This window comes from Manis javanica, chromosome 12 (genome assembly GCF_040802235.1).
Source record: "Manis javanica isolate MJ-LG chromosome 12, MJ_LKY, whole genome shotgun sequence".
In the NCBI taxonomy this organism is placed as follows: domain Eukaryota; kingdom Metazoa; phylum Chordata; class Mammalia; order Pholidota; family Manidae; genus Manis; species Manis javanica.
The window spans coordinates 108,246,562-108,262,487 of record NC_133167.1 but is presented as its reverse complement, the minus strand read 5'-3'; the positions used below and the strand labels follow the sequence as shown (position 1 = coordinate 108,262,487).

Below are 15,926 nucleotides of genomic sequence, written 5' to 3'. Positions count from 1 at the left end.
GAACAACACCGGAGGACTGGCACACTAAATTTCAAGACTTAATATAAAGCTATTAATCAAGACGATATGATGCTGGTGAAAGAACAGACACACAGATCAATGGATCACAAAGGCAGGCCGAAAATAGACTCACGAAATACAGTGCACTGATTTCTGAGAAAAGCACAAAAGCATTTCAACAAAGAAAGTTCTTCAACAACTGGTGCTGGGAGAACTGGATGTTTATATTAAACATACATATGCGAGAGAGAGGAAGCTTGATACCCCTCCCCAAAATGAACCCCAAATGTCTCATAGGCATACACTTTTTATGCAACATTACAAAGCTTCTGGAAGAAATTACAGGAGTAAATAGAAGTGCCCTTGGATTTTGGGGTGAGATTTTTAGATACAACACCCAAAGCCAGTCAGTAACTGGAAAAAATGATGACTTGGACTTTGCAAATGAAGAGGCTCTCCTCTGCAAAAGACATTGTCAGAGGATCCGAAGACAGCCAGGAACTGGGAGAAATACTCACAAAACACGTACCTGTTAAAGGACTCTTATGTAAAATACACAAATCAGCTCTTACAAGTCAAAAATACGATAACAAAACTCAAGCAATAAATGGGCCAATGGTCTGCATGGAGATCTTGCCCAAGAAGAATTAGAGAAAGCACATAAACATGAAAAAGAGCTCAATGTTATTTGTCATTAGGGAAATGCCCATTAATAAAATGAGCTTCTACCACACCCTGATTAGAGTGCTTACAATTTTAAAATCTCTGAAAATAACCAATTCCTGGCAAGGATACACAGCGAGAGAAACTCAGTCTCTGCTAGCAGGAATGCAAACAGTACAGTCATGTTGGAAGACGGTCGGCAACTCCTTACAGACCAACACAGTCTTATCATATAACACAACAGTCACAATCTAAGGTACTTTTCAATGTGTACATCCACATAAAAGCCATCACATGAATGTTTCTAGCAGTTTAATTTTAACTGACAAAGCTGGAAGCCACTGAGAAGCCCTTCAATAGGTGAAAGAACAGATTGAGGTACGTCACTCCAGGGGTTGGGATTTCAGCACGGGAACCTTGAGGAGCACATGCATTCAGCCCCTCATGGAGCATTCTAGAAACAGCAAACTACTGATACTGTACACAGATCAGGGGCTTCCAACAGTTCATCTTTTGTGCAGAATGTTCTGTATGACCCTGTAATAGTGGATGCAGGATGCTAGGCACTTGTCAGAACCATAGAATTTTACAGCAAAAAGAATGAGCCTTAAAGTACACAAGTTTTAAAAAGTAATTGTTTTCCCTTTGGGGGTGTAGGTTAATTCTAAAATCTCTATTTATACAACTCACACACATATATAGGATTGAACAAGAAAGCAGATGGGTGGTGGATGATGGTGGGTGTCTAGATTCTTTTTCTAGCAGCAGGGGGTCACAGAACATTCGTGGGACACAGCTACAAGGATGCAGCTGATGGGGGATTAGAGTGGCAGACATCGGGATGGACTCACACAGCTTCACAGAGACAGAAGTCGGTCTGGACTGCTGTGTATGCCAGTGTCAGCACGCAAACAGAGGCTTTCTTGCTGTCAGACGAGAGGGACTGGAAATAATAAAATCCCATAGGAACATGCACATCTTGCAGCCAGATTCGATTTCCAATAGCACGTTCCAATAAATAGAACCAGGGCTCCATGGAGGAATGAGCATCTTATAGTCCAAGGGAGTGAGGAAGTCCTCAAAACTCACACACACACACACACACACACACACACACACACACACACACACACACACATACACACACAGATGAGGGCAGGTCAAAGACACCCTGGGGCCAACAGAATACACTCCAAGACCAAAGTTGAAATAATTTGGGCCACAAAATAATAAAGTAGTATTGAATTATAACCATAGGTATAACATAAACATCCTTAACAACAGTGACATAAGTAAATCATTGATGAATGTTTTAAATAGAGGAGAACAGACACATCTCTTGTGTGCAAGAATTCCATATTTTATACAGATGTTTCACTATCAGGGTTGGAACATAATTCCTTAGTCATTAAGTGTGACCCATGCACAGCAAATTCCTTCCAAAGAGACCAGTAGGGAGAAGTGGGGGAAAGGAAGACCTTCACACAGAGACGATCGACAGACAAGCCTCTCAGCAGGGATGGAGGGCAATGTGGACAGCAGTCGGCCACGTTCATATATATGCCCCTGATGTGATGGGAGCAGAGGGCATGGTTCCCCTGGGGTCTCCTTCCTCCCAGCACCCAGTTCCTCAGTCCAGTCATGAGGAAAATACCAGACACATATGAATCATAGGATGGTCTACAGAATACATAACCAGCACTCCTCCCAACCACCAAGGTCACCCAGAGCAAGGCAGGTCTCAAAAACTGTCACAGCCAAGAGATCAACAAGGCATGGTGACTGCGTACGATGTGGACCACCCTGTGGGATCCTAGAACAGCAAGTGGATGTTATGGAGAAGTAAAAAGAAAAGGAAATCTGGATCATCGTGGACTTGAATGAACGATAACGTGTTAGCATTAGTTTACTAATTGTGACAAATGCGCCATGCTAACGTGTTAACAGCGCAAATAGGTGTAGGATGTACGGGAATGCTTTCAAGTATCTTCATAATTCTTCTGTGCATCTAAAAATATTCTAAAACTAAAAAATATTTCAATAATTAAAGCATATTTGTCTAGGAAGCCAAGTGCCAGAGCCCCTTAATTGACTTATTCCTAGGAGAAAAAACCTTTCTTCTTCAAGTACAGTGCCACAGTGATGGCCGTACCATACAGCAGAAGTTCAGCTAGTGTGACTTGATGGAGTGGGGTTTTCCCTGCAGTATGCAGCAAGATGCCACTGGAAGTGCAGCAAAGGAGACTACAGGGGCTCCATGACATTACCGATAAACCAGAAATCATCCCACCATCCTCAAATGAGGCTTATATCCTCATGGTCACAGACTGAAGTACCTCCTACAGCCATCATATCTGCAGTCCAGGGAAGGATAACGACTACAGGAAAACGCAGGAGGCATGTGCGAGGAGAATGTCATCATTACTTGGGTAAACGCTTGCTTTCCCACGAGACTTTCTCAGGTGGCGGCTCACTCATCACAATGAACAGATTTTTTTCAGTGAACTATGTAGGAATATGACTCAAAGATCTATCTATATAAAATGTGCCTCAATAATCACAAATTTTTAAGCCAGTCACATCATCTCTCTGAAAGAAGGAAAATGCGATGGACAACTAGCAGTGTCTGCCCCGCCCACCCATGTACATTCACCCCAGAGAAAATACCTGGAAAAATTAACAGCATGTCCAGATGCTTGGACAGCATCTCTAGTGGGCTCTGTGTTAGGACAAAGATGCCACGTGCACCCAAACACAGTCACATCTGAGATTCTTTTTTCTTGGCCAAGAAATAAAAATTTAATCAGAACTCTCAGCAACCTCAGGATGAGAGCTGGGGCCCGACTGCAGCTATGCAGGGCCCCAAGGCCCGACAGGGTGTTATCCGTAACCCTACTCACCAGAGCCTTTTACACAGACACACACAGGTTTTTTTGTTTTTTTGCCTGAAGAACTTCCACTGACAACCTGTGCATTTTATTTAAGGGAAATTTTACAAGTATTAGACCCTCTGACTCGAGTGAAACTCTCCGCACCAACTGGGCTAGTTCTGGTGGGAAAGTACAGAGCTAGAGCTGCCCATTTCTACTCCAGTTTATGTGGTTCAGTAAGGCCTGTGACCTCGACTTCTAAAATGTCAGAGGGAAAAATGTCAGAGTTCAAGAAACGTGTTTAAGTCCCACATTTGCCACTGCGTGGCTACATGACTTTCGGGACACTGCTCACCATATTTGCTGTCACTTTGCCCCTGAATGCAAAGGGTGCAGACTGAGCGATGGTTCCTTCCTGAGCCAAGGTTTCTCCTCTGTAAGATGATGACAACTCTCCTGTAATTGGCTCTAAAGCACAATTTCATTCATGAAATATCTACTAAGCCCAACCGTAACTCATTAGCCGACAAGCCCAACCATAACTCATTAGCCGACGATATGTTGATTAATTATTCTTCATGCTTGGAGCTAATCAGAAAAACAAACCTAAATCACTCCACTTATTTGCAGTTCTAATTCTTGGTGACGTAACTGGTGTACAGCTTACCCAATTAGCTGATGCACTGTAATTAAGAAAATTATTGTTTTGCACTCTTCCTTCCAACTCCACGCATTTGCACGCGCTATCATAACCAGCGTTCTGCCCTCTCCTGCTCTGGTCTTTGAACAACAATGCTTCATAGGCAAATTTTAAAGTGTTGTGAATTTGCTGTGGCTACAACAGCTAGCTATTCAGCAAAATCCACTTCTCCTTCTTCTGGGTCCGGCTGGACTACCGCTGCAGCCCCCCTGACAGGTAAGGCACGTGGCTGATTTCCAGAGAGGGTCTGGCCGTGCTTCACATATGTCTACACAACATTCCCCCAACTAGTATTTGGAAGCAGGATGGTTATCCCTAAAATCCTGTAAAATGTTTCCAAGATCCTTATTCAGGCTATGGAATGGAAAGCAGGAATACTTATGTTTCTATGTCCATATATGTCTGGACCATGCCTAATAATGGATATGGTTTCTTTTATTTTATAACTAAATTGCTTTGACTAGTTTAACTAAAGTAGCAAACCATAAAATGCTATAATAAAAAGTGAGATCACATGTGGATTGCTTATAAAAATAGTGACTGTCATTTCCAACCCCAGCAGTATTCCTTAGAATGAAAATGGGGCTCAAGTTTCTGTCATTAAAGGGAAGCTACACAGGTTTCATTCTAATAAAGATCTTGAGTTTAAAAAGACAAGCACACTTTCACAGTTCATGCTGAACGGAGATTGATGTATCCTAAATATCATGAGAAAAATACAAATTAGCTAGAGAAGCATTCTGAGATGTCTCTCTAATTAGTTGCTGAAATTCTTATTGAGTACAGACACTAACCAAGTGAGTTCTACTGCGTGAAGGCAGTTACATATAAAACCATGAAAACAAAACACACCCGCAAAGCACCTGTGGATAATGAGTGTTACTTCAATTGTATTAATATTATTATTTTATTAGCGTTTTGAAATCCCTGTAACTTCTTTAGAAGGGCATTCCTTTCCATTGCACTGACATGCAAACTCTCAACAAAGCTGCCATTTATATGAGCGCTCCCCCATGGACTTCTAACCGAGAATTCACTAGCTGGGAAATTTGGGAAGCTCTACTTTGTAGGTCATATTTGTGATGGTAAAATTTACATGTCATCTTGCTTAGGCTGCAGTGCCCAGTTACTTGATCTAACACTGGTCTACATGTTATTGAGAAGATACATGTGGATGTGATTAATATTTATTATTATTGACTTTAAGTATAGCAGATGACTTTTCAAACTGTGGGGAGCCTCATCCAATCAATTGCAGTCTTTCAGAGCAAGGACTGAGGTTTTCAGAGGAAGACAGATTTCTACCTCCAGGCTGAGGCACAGAAGTTCTGCCTGAATTTCAGGCCTGGAGGCTCAAGGCTAACATCGGTTCCTCCCTGCCGACTTGCTCTATAGATTTCACACCCAACACTTCCCCAATCGTATGAGCCAATTACTTAAAATCAATCTCTCTGTCTTCCTTTTCTCTTGGTCTCTCTATGTATGCAAATCTGTACCTGTATCTATAGAAAGATGTGTATCTAAATTGAGAGAAGTATTTAGAAATATATTCCATATTTAGACATGTATCTATAAATATGTACATTTATATATAGATATGGCTATAGATATACATTATATATCATCTATTGATTCTGTCTCTCTGCAGAACTCTAATACATCACTCAAAAGCATTTCATTCTTATTGTCGTTAGTTTCTTAACTGTAAAATTTCTAAAATACTCGCTGGCTTATCCCGCATCACTGGGATGGCCAGTGAACCTCCGCAGAAGGTGTTCATCTCTACCGCCAATCATTGGGGCACATCTTTTACCAAACTGAGAAGCTTTGCTCCAGCATGACGCCAACCAGCCCATGTACCTGCACGCTTCCACGGCTCACATTTGTAACTTCTGATATGATCTGAGCCACTGTCGAGCCATGGCGTGGCCATCCCTCTCAGCGGCTCTAGTAGCAGCTGGGGCCCCAGTGAGTTCTGACTCTGGGGCTCACCTGTGTCCTTACGCTGTCTTCAGGGACGTATTTTACCCTGTGATTCCAATTCTCCAATGGGTCTAAGGGACGTTGACTTTCAGTTTGTTTGGCTTTTTGTTCTTGCAAGGCAGGAGCAACAATTGCCACACTCTTTACATGTTGGACCAGAAACTGTTAAGTCTATTAATGTACTTGCAGTGAAATTTACATTAAAATTCATTGCTATCACTGATCCTGAAAATTATATGTCATTCATATGCACCCTGTGGTGAAGTGTCTGTTACAATTATTTGCACACATTTGAATGGATTGTTTGCTTCCTTATTACTGTATTGTGATAATTCATTATATTCTAGCCTAAGTCTATTATTAAATGTATGATTTTCAAATATTTTTCCAAGCCTGGGCATTTTCCTTTCTTTCTTTAATATTATTATTGGGAGAGGAGTTCTTAATGCTTATGAAACTCAGTTTATCAAATGTGTATTTATGGATCTTGCCTTTGGAGTTACAGCTAAGAAACACTTGCCTAAATCAGGGTAAAAAATGTATTTGCTTATGTTTTTTTTCTAGAAGTTTTATAGTTTTAAGTTTTGCATTTAGACTTATGATCCATTTGCATTAACATTTCATATATGGTATGAAGAACTGAAGTTCCTATTTTCCCATAAGGAAAACCAGTATCATTTATGGAAAAGACTCTTATTTGCACTAAATTGCCTTTGCATTTTTTTAAAAAAATTAGTTGTCCAGTTATAGGTATCTTTTTATGACCTTTTTCATCTCCTTCATTGATCAACTTTGTTCACTATTTCTGTGAATAGCACACTACACAGCTTTGTAATAAGTCTTAAAATCAGTGAGTGTCTTCCTTTCTTCTTTCTTCAAAGATGTTTTGGCTATTGAAGTCTTCTGCGTTCCCATATGAATTTTACAATCAGTTTGTCAACTTTTTACGAATCCATGCTAGAATACTGCTTGGGATTACATTGGATTTACAGCCAAAATTGGGAAGAATTGACTTAACTATATTTAGTCTGACCCAAGAACCATCTTTCCAATTATTTAGGTTTTCTTTGATTTCTTTAAGCAATATTTGGTTGTTTTCATTTTACAAGTCCTTGAAATAGTTTAATTCCTAATACTTTACCTCCAAGTATTTTATGTTTTTGATGTTTTAATAAATGATATTACTTTTAAGTTCCCATCTCTGGTTGTGATCGCTAGCCCTGGGAGCTTGTAATTATATCTTATGAAAATCTGATTCATGTGCTCTGCCTTCAGACTTCAAACTTGCTGGGATCAGGAACCTCTTTTCTTCCTCCGACCCCTCCATTTAATGTGCCAATCAGTTGTGCGAATGAATGGGTGAAGGATTAGTTTGATCTTCATTGCACAGGATTTTCAGACACTCTGGAATCTGGGACAGTCTGCGGCTTTGTTTGGTCGACGCCTTGTAAAGTGCGCTAGGGAAGGACCATCACCCGGCCCATCTGCCCAGGTACACCCATCATCTTGGGAAAATGGCAGTCCATAGTTATTGTCAGAAGAGAAGGTTTACAATAGTCTAGTTATTACAAAATTTGGATAGAGGAGAAACATTTAAAAGCAATTTTGCTTGCATTTCTCAACTTCTATTAAAATATGTGTTCAGGATAGTCATACAGACACAGAAGAACAGTGAGCCTGTGTTTGCTAAGAACCAGTTATAACACAAGAAGAGCCTGAACAACTTGTAGTGTCACAATACAAGGAATAGCTCTAAAAAGGGTGGATGCATTTTGAAACTGAGTCAAGAAAACAGCTGGAAAGAGCTTCAGTGGCCAAATCTGGAATAGTCTTAGCACAAAAACATTAGATTATAATGCACAGAATGGAATGAATAGCCGTATTCATGCTGATATAAGTAAATAATTTGATAATTTCAAAGAATAAATTTTTCAAGAATTAGAAAAATACATAATGCCACTGGCACTGCCAGGTAATAATGATTGCAAGATCCACTGATGGATGCTACAATTGTTGTATGAAGTTTGAAGAAAAACAGTCTATAGAGTCTAAAGGTTTTTCTTCCAAGCTATGTATTAATTAGAAAAGGAAAACCAGTAACTTCACAGTACAGCAACTGATCAACATCACATTAACTGAGGGAACAATTTTATTACCAGAAATAAAACATATTCATATTATGTACGCTAGGCGGTGCACCAAGAAGGCACATCGCGGACGTGATATTCCTGTCAAAAATACGAAACCTTGATCGAGTCACACAAATACAAATTAAGGGCCTTTCTCTAGAATAACTAAACAATACTCTTTAAAAAATGCCAAGGCCATAAAATATAGCACTCCTCCCATGCTCCGCCCCCAAGAAAAAAAATGTCAGGACTGCTGAGGATTGGAGAAGACTTAAGACTTAAGACTGTAGAGACTACGTATCATGTGGGATCCTGACCTGGATCCCAGAACAGAAAAAAGACGTTAGGAGAAATCTTGGGAAACCTGAATAAATTTTACCAATGAAAATTTCTTGATTTTTGGTCACTGTTCTACGGTTACGGTCAAGTTTTAACAGTAACAAAAGCCATAGGTAGGGTATATGTGTAGCTGTATTACTTTTTATAATTTTCAAGAAGCCTAAGGCTATTTCAACATGAAAGCTAAAGAAGTCCATCACGGAAGTTTACACTATAAATCAACAGTTCAGCTTTTCTTTGACAGGTACTGTTCCAATAATAAAAGGTTGTTATCTTTTCTTCTCAGCCTCAGAAAACTGATTTTATTCTGTTAGTTCTTAATCTATATTTTTCAAAGGAGCATCGGAGTCAAAATTCATTGTAACTTTACACATTGTAAAATGGCCCCCAAAAGGAGAAAAAATTTAGATACGTCTCTTGTCTCTCTGACCATTAAATGGAATCTTCAACTCAGAACATTCAATTTAATCAATGAAATCATCCTTATCATCATGAGAAATCCATACATCCACCTGACTACATACAAACGTGGGCTAAATGCCATCATTCTACAACTTCTCTGGAAAGGCATTATGTCTAATTTTTACATCAGCCAAGCCACTTTTCTCTTCAAAGCATATGGAGAGGATCCTCGATACCACAAAGACTGCTGGTGCACCCAAACAATGCCTGAAATAAGCAACAATTTCACTGGGTTTTAAAGGTCCCTTGATCACCAGAAGTAATTACACACGAGTTCCAAGGAGCATCCATGGGAATCTGTGAACACAGTGAGCCTATAGCTTTTACACAATGTTCAGTACTTGGCAAACCTAAGCAGATTTTTCAGAGTTGAAAATAGAGAAATTTTATGTCTTGATGTGGACATTGTTTAGAAAGAAATAATATACCTCTTGAGGCATTTCAATCGACAAAGCAGATATGGAAGAAAACAGCAGAGAAGGAATAGCAAGGGCCAGCATCCTACTGTCCCCGTGTGATTTTATGATGGCCTCAAAGCACCAGTATGTGCACTTGCAATGTGCACACACCCCCTCTCTCTCACAGCACACACACACACACACACACACACACACACAGCATTTATGCAGTTTAAAAAGTAGAAGGGCAAATGCAGATTTATGCATCTTGTCTGCAGTTTGCCAAGTTCTCACAATTCTCATTAAAAAACATATCTCTAAGTAGCAATGAGAAGTTTTTATCCTACTTTGGAATATTACACTATTAGTGATCCATTTTTTCTTGAATATTCAACTTCTCAATCCCCAGTGTCAGGGATATTCCTCTGTGAGTTGTATCTAATATCGATATCTCCACCTGGGTCCTGCCTCACATGCCTCCTGCACACTCACGTAACTCACATGGGCCACTCACTTTTGCCTCCCATCTCCTGCGTCACTGTCCCCTGCTTTTAGTGGCCACTACCGTCAGCACCCAGCATGCAGGGACACACCCTATCTCGGCAAACATGCAACGTAACTGTCAAAGCTGTCTGTCAGCTCTGCCTCCGCTGACCTACCGCACGCCTGCTCATCTCGCAGCCTAAACCCACAGTCTGACGGCCACCTGTCCCCACCTCTGCTCCACCCGGGACGCACACCCACTAGGCTTCACTGGGCTCTCAGCCCTCACTGCTCCTGTCTGGGTCTTCCACGGTCCCCACATTGCAGAAGCTGATGAACAACCCATGGACCTCTTCCAGTATCCTTTGTACCGTCCGTTACTCCGTCTGCTTTGAACACTTTCTTTTTGGCCTACAGAATGCAATACTCTTTTCAACAGGGCAAGAGATTTTCTTCCTTCCCCACTGTCCACTCCTTCTCAGTCTTCCTACCCCGAATGCTGGCATGCCCACAACCCACTCCTGGGACTCAGTGTTCCCTGCTCCCTACTTAGACAGTGAACACAATTAGTCCTTTGGACCTATAGACTTTCATATTTATGTCTTTCATCTTGACCTCCCCTCTGAGCTCTAGTCTCGTGTTATTATTCTATGACACATGTCCAATTTGGGATCTAAAATGGTCTATTTGTGCCCCGGGAGAAATCCTATATCCACATAGTAGGAATCAATAGTAAACTGAAATACACATTTTAACATACATAGGAAACATAAAACTAAAACTATCAACTAAATATAAAATATAATAAACAAAAATATAAGGCATTTATAATCACTGGGACCATCAGCCTACTCAGCACACACCTGAGATCCATAACTGAACATTCAACTTTATGAAGTACCTGAATGGGCAATTATGAATCCCATCAAGTCCAACTCTAGATGATGCAATAATATTAGTCTCTGAATCCCAATGTTGATGGATCAATGGTCCATGGGAAAATGCTGGGAATGAGGAGAGCCTGTGGCATTGATGAGTACCAAGAGGGTGGAAAATAAACCTTTCACTTACCTGCATGTAGAAGATCCTTACGGGCCTCTGAATATCTGAAAGAGAAGAGAAAGAGGGAAATTAGAAAAGAGACTCAGTCTAAAATTCACTCCACCATCGTGAGTTTTCCCACTCCTGTCTGTCATCCCATCCAGCTCCCGTCCTGCTGTTAGGAATGGGGACCCCGATGGTGTGGCCAGTCGTGGTGGACGGGAGGCACTAGGGAAAATGTCTTCTCATCAGCACTGGAATGCCGAGCTGCAACATCTCTTAAAAAGCTGACCGAATTAGGCGGGGCCAAGATGGCAGCATGAGCAGAGCAGCAGAAATCTCCTCCCAAAACCACATATACCTATGAAAATATAACAAAGACAACTCTTCCTAAAATAGAGAACAGAGGACACAGGACAACATCCAGACCACGTCCACACCTGTGAGAAACCAGCGCCTCGCGAAGGGGGTCAGATACAAGCCCTGGCCTGGTGGGACCGGAGCGCCTCTCCCCCCAGCTCCCCGCGGGGAGGAGAGGAGTCAGCAGGGAGGGGGAGGGAGCCCAGGACTGCTGAGCACCCAGCCCCAGGACTCCGAACCAGAGCACAGACACAGTGCATGCGCGGGGCCCTGGATACTAGGGAAACGCAGGTGCCTGAGGCCGATGCCGGAGAGAAAACAAAAGGGGAGCGGCATTCTTTTTTTGGGGGGAGAGTGCTTTTTGGAAGCCTTAAAGGGACAGAGACCCCAATACTAGGGAAATAGGGCAGCAAGACTGGTGAGCAGGTGCCTGAGACCGGCGCCTGAGGACAAAGAAAATCACGCGTTTTTCCTTTTTTTCTTTTTTAATTACTAATTTAATTTTTTTTTCTTTTGTTGTTGCTGTTGTTGTTTTGGTTTGGAGAGTGCTTTTGGAAGTCTTAAAGGGGCAGGACAGGACACTTAGCCCAGAGGCAGGGAATCTGGGGATCTCTGGGCACTCTAACCCCCTGGGCAGCAGGGAGCACAGAGGCCCCTTATGGAGATAAATAGCCTCCCGGTGCTCCCCCTCCAACTGGGCTCCACCATTTGGGAGGAGCAGCCCCAGCCAGGTCACGCCCATAGCAACAGCGAAGATAAACTCCATAGCAACTGGGCAGGAAGCAGAAGCCCTGTCTGCGCACAGCTGCCCAGCACAAGCCACTAGAGGTCGCTATTCTCCCAGGAGAGGAAGGCCACAAACCAACAAGAAGGGAAGCTCTTCCAGCGGTCACTCGTACCAGCTCTGCAAACTATCTCTATCACCATGAAAAGGCAAAACTACAGGCAGACAAAGATCACAGAGACAACACCTGAGAAGGAGACAGACCTAACCAGTCTTCCTGAAAAAGAATTCAAAATAAAAACCATGAACATGCTGACAGAGATGCAGAGAAAAATGCAAGAGCAATGGTATGAGATGCAGAGAAAAATGCAAGAGCAATGGGATGAAGTCCGGAGGGAGATCACAGATGTCAGGAAGGAGATCACAGAAGTGAAACAATCCCTGGAAGGATTTATAAGCAGAATTGATAAGACGCAAGAGGCCATTGAAGGAATAGAAACCAGAGAACAGGAACGTATAGAAGGTGACATAGAGAGAGATAAAAGGATATCCAGGAACAAAACAATACTAAGACAACTATGTGACCAATCCAAAAGGAATAAAATCCATATTATAGAGGTACCAGAAGAAGAAGAGAAAGAAAAAGGGATAGAAAGTGTCTTTGAAGAAATAATTGCTGAAAACTTCCCCAAACTGGAAGAGGATATAATCGAACAGACTATGGAAATATAAAGAACCCACAACAGAAAGGATCCAAGGAGGACAACACCAAGACACATAATAATTAAAATGGCAAGGATCAAGGACAAGCAGCTAGAGAGAAAAAGGTCACCTATAAAGGAAAACACATCAGGCTAACATCAGACTTCTCGACAGAAACCCTACAGGCCAGAAGAGAATAGCAAGATATATTTAATGCAATGAAACAGAAGGGCCTTGAACCAAGGATACTGTATCCAGCACGACTATCATTTAAATATGATGGTGGGATTAAACAATTCCCAGACAAGCAAAAGCTGAGGGAATTTGCTTCCCACAAACCACCTCTACAGGGCCTCTTACAGGGACTGCTCTAGATGGGAGCACTCCTAGAAAGAGCACAGAACAAAACACACAACATATGAAGAATGGAGGAGGAGGAATAAGAAGGGAGAGAAGAAAAGAATCTCCAGACAGTGTATATAACAGCTCAATAAGTGAGCTAAGTTAGGCAGTAAGATACTAAAGAGGCTAACCTTGAACCTTTGGTAACCACGAATCTAAAGCCTGCAATGGCAGTAAGTACATATCTCTCAATAGTCACCCTAAATGTAAATGGACTTAATGCAACAATCAAAAGACACAGAGTAATAGAATGGATAAAAAAGCAAGACCCATCTATATGCTGCTTACAAGAAACTCACCTCAAACCCAAAGACATACACAGACTAAAAGTCAAGGGATGGAAAAACATATTTCAGGCAAACAACAGCGAGAAGAAAGCTGGGGTTCCATACTAATATCAGACAAAATAGACTTCAAAACAAAGAAAGTAACAAGAGATAAAGAAGGACACTACATAATGATAAAGGGCTCAGTCCAACAAGAGGACATAACCATTCTAAATATATACGCACCCAACACAGGAGCACCAGCATATGTGAAACAAATACTAACAGAACTAAAGGGGGAAATAGACTGCAATGCATTCATTTTAGGAGACTTCAACACACCACTCACCCCAAAGGACAGATCCACCGGGCAGAAAATAAGTAAGGACACAGAGGCACTGAACAACACACTAGAACAGATGGACCTAATAGACATCTATAGAACTCTACATCCAAAAGCAACAGGATATACATTCTTCTCAAGTGCACATGGAACATTCTCCAGAATAGACCACATACTAGCTCACAAAAAGAGCCTCAGTAAATTCCAAAATACTGAAATTCTACCAACCAATCTTTCAGACCACAAAGGTATAAAACTAGAAATAAATTCTACAAAGAAAACAAAAAGGCTCACAAACACATGGAGGCTTAACAACATGTTTCTTAATAATCAATGGATCTAGGAACAAACCAAAATAGAGATCAAGGAATATATAGAAACAAATGACAACAACAACACAAAGCCCCAACTTCTGTGGGACGCAGCGAAAGCAGTCCTAAGAGGAAAGTATATAGCGATCCAGGCACACTTGAAGAAGGAAGAACAATCCCAAATGAATAGTCTAACATCACAATTATCGAAACTGGAAAAAGAAGAACAAATGAGGCCTAAGGTCAGCAGAAGGAGGGACATAATAAAGATTAGAGAAGAAATAAACAAAATTGAGAAGAATAAAATAATAGCAAGATTCAATGAAACCAAAAGCTGGTTCTTTGAGAAAATAAACAAAATAGACAAGCCTCTAGCCAAACTTATTAAGAGAAAAAGAGAATCAACACAAATCAACAGCATCAGAAATGAGAATGAAATAATCACGACAGACTCCACAGAAACACAAAGAGTTATTAAAGACTACTATGAAAACCTATATGCCAACAAGCTGGAAAACCTAGAAGAAATGGACAACTTCCTAGAAAAATACAACCTCCCAAGACTGACCAAGGAAGAAACACAAAAGTTAAACAAACCAATTACGAGCAAAGAAATTGAAACAGTAATCAAAAAACTACCCAAGAACAAAACCCCGGGGCCGGACGGATTTACCTCAGAATTTTATCAGACACACAGAGAAGACATAAAACTCATTCTGCTTAAAGTGTTCCAAAAAATGGAAGAGGAGGGAATACTCCCAAACTCAGGGTTGGGGGCAATAAAGAAAATTACAGGCAAAAATACTCAATAAAATATTAGCAAACAGAATTCAACAGTATATCAAAAGGATCATACACCATGACCAAGTGGGATTCATCCCAGGGATGCAAGGATGGGGTATTAAGATTAGCATGCATAGGGGGAGGAGGGAGAAAGGGGAGGGAGGGCTGTGCAACACAGAGAGGTCAAGTAGTGATTCTACAACATTTTGCTATGCTGATGGACAGTGACTGTAATGTGGTTTATAGAGGGGACCTGGTATAGGGGAGAGCCTAGTAAACATAGTATTCTTCATGTAAGTGTAGATTAAAGATTAAAAAAAAAAAGAAAGAAAGAAAGAAAAGGGGGATTACTCCTTGATAGGATAAATCTAATGGTAAATCAAAGATTAACGCATGCTTTAAATATCCTTAATTTTGATCACTTAAAGGGTGTCAGATGATCAGATATGGAAGTACACTTTTCTGATAATATTCCTTTTTCTTAATAAAAATAAAAAAGAGCAGTTCCTGTGTGGTGACCTCCAATGAGTTCTACACAATGGTATAAAGGGCATATCAAAGTGTGGGAAAAGGGTCCGTTTGTTTTTATACAGAAGATCAAAGCCTAATTTGGCTACCCAGAAAATGAACTAAGATACAATATGAAGAAGAACTTCCAACATCAGCACTCTCTGGAAGAGTCATACCAGAAGATGATCATCAAAAAACCTCCACAAAGATCCAGGCGATGCTGCAGTTGTAGCTGCATCCATCCCACCATTTCCTGGACTTGCCATTGGAATGAAGAAGGAGATACCTAAGCTGGCCTGTGCTTTCAGTAAAACAACAAATTTGACTGGATCTATACTGTTGGAACTCAACCAAGAATTAGGAGAAGTGCAAGTTGTAGCGCTCCAAAATCTTATGACTACAGACCATCTATTGTTAAAAGAACATATGGGATGTGAACAGTTCCCAGAAATGGGTT

General features: G+C 41.0%; 1 long non-coding RNA gene across 1 annotated transcript in view; it reads right to left on the bottom strand.

Moving 5' to 3' along the window:
- LOC140844829 (uncharacterized) overlaps positions 1-15,926 on the bottom strand; it is a 197,037-nt gene that overhangs the window by 12,640 nt on the left and 168,471 nt on the right. The window contains exon 4 of the long non-coding RNA XR_012123324.1: positions 11,099-11,133. This is a non-coding gene — a long non-coding RNA (uncharacterized lncRNA). The remainder of the gene's footprint in view (positions 1-11,098; positions 11,134-15,926) is intronic.